We start from the raw sequence: 2,308 nt of genomic DNA, 5'->3' as shown, positions 1-2,308 counted from the left end.
GAAAGTTCCAAAGAGTTGAAAAAATTACATGGAATGCCACTCATCATCACGGATGGAATAACCAATGGACTAAATCCTTTAGAGATTTTTAAAAAATACATGACTTTGCCACGAATAATATATAATAATCACCAATGGTTTTAGCCCGTCAATAATATAAAACAAATCACTGATATAATTATAAATAGTTTTATTTGTTGATGATACGAGATAATCATTAATGAAATTACTAACATAATAATAATAATAAATTTTTTTGTTTGGCATACTTTTTATGTTTGTAAATGTATTAATGTTAATATATATTACCAACCAAATGTCTGATATAATATAAATTATAGAAGGTAGATTTTTTATTAACATTAATTGTTCATGATTTTGTCAGTAAATATTTTTTTAACAAAATTAGTTTTTAAATAGTGACAGGAGGTTACTATTATCGGCTACTGTGTTTTCTTGGATAGGTTAATAATGACATCACGTTGAGGAATTTCTATGACATTTTATCTCTTTCATGATGAAAAAGTAAAGGTGACTAGCCAATTCCTCTATAGGAAAGCCTTGGAAACGATACCGTTTTCTCATAATCTCTTACCCGAATTAGGTATTCAACACTAGATTGATTGTGCACACTGACTGAAGTAATTGAAATTTGATGATTAATTCTGGATTCTAATGTCTTTTGAGACAACAATGATGATAATAACGACGATGAACTTTATTTTTTTATTTCTTTGTCTTCACTAATCTTTTCTTTGATTGACATTAATAAAGCTCTTTTACCATTATATGAATATAAGGGGGAATGTTATGCATTTTAAAGCTGTAACACTGCCTATTAAAGTAACCACCTTTATTCCAAACCATAGTGAAAGCAAGGGAATGTACCCAGCAACTTATGTATACCATCACTTCTGTGCACTGTTCTATGCTCTACTCATTTCTAGTTATAAGTGTGTTAATTATAATATATAGTTTTGTTTTTTTTTTTTTTTGCAGTAGGTTCTTCTCGAAAGGCAGAGAATTAATATAGTATACACTTTGATCTTTATGGCATGACATGTGATAAACAATGGCTGCTCCTTTTATATAATGAGATAACATCCAAAACACATTAAAAAAATAAATAAAGTTTCTTACTTTGCTCCTGCTTGAAGATAAAAGTTGAAAATCAATGGAAGCATGAATCTACACTGTTAATACACCATCAAAAATTTACTTTCCCCGTGCGAAACATGCCTCCTGACCCCTTGCAATGAATTGGGAGATTTTATATAGTTCAAAACAAGGGATGCCGAGTGTCTTACAAATATTTTCAAGACTAAAATGCCTCCATTGAGGTTCTTGTGCTTTTAACAACTTTAACAAAGGTGACATCTCTCTCCCAATAAGGCTAGCTTCAATGAATAAATTTCTATGTTTTGGAAATAGCCAACATCGCTCATTTCTCCCCCTTCAACAGAAACAAGACCAGCTTCAATGGAAGAGAGCTTTGCTTTTTTGTGAAACAGATCACCAGGGAAGTTGAGAGATCATGAGTAAATGGTACTGAGAGGCAGCCAGTGTGCTTACTTTTCGGGTCTTCTTACTGTTGCTGATATTAAATTCTTAGCTAATAGCTTAAAATTTTCGAATATTGAGTGTTTTTTTAACATAATATTATAATATTCTTAATCACTTAGTTGGGAGTTTGAATCCTATTAATTAGAGCATCACGTAACAGCTAAACTTCTCAGTCGAGAGCTAATTGTGTATGGTTTGTACGAAATACATAAAACCTGAAAGTCAATTGCCTATTTAGGCTATAGAGTTGAAGCTGTGACATGGCAATGAGATTTGCGATGGGAAATAGCTAGGCTCTGTATATTTGTAATCCTACTACTGGTGGTGATGATGATGTTGATGAGTTATTTACATAATAATATAAATTATATTTAAAAATTTTATTTAATAATTTAAATTTTTGAGTTAAATTAGTTTTTTGGTATAATATTAAAGTTTTGATAATCAAGTGGTCACAAGTTTGAATCTCACTATTTCTGTTTATTTGATAAAAATTAAATTTAAAATAGTATAAGTTTATATAAATTTTAAGTTTAAAGAATTTTCAATTGAAGGAATATGTTTAGAAGATAATATAAATTATATATTAAGATCTGTTTAAATTTTTAAATTGAATTAATTATTTTTAAATTCAATTATTTTTAAATAGAATGTATTTTCTCTTGTTTAATTATGGATATGTCATTGAATTTCAACATCAATCTTTCCTCGTGTAAGAGAAATTAGACTATAATTTAAGAATCTA

Source organism: Populus nigra, chromosome 15 (genome assembly GCF_951802175.1).
Source record: "Populus nigra chromosome 15, ddPopNigr1.1, whole genome shotgun sequence".
In the NCBI taxonomy this organism is placed as follows: domain Eukaryota; kingdom Viridiplantae; phylum Streptophyta; class Magnoliopsida; order Malpighiales; family Salicaceae; genus Populus; species Populus nigra.
This window is presented reverse-complemented; position numbering follows the sequence as displayed.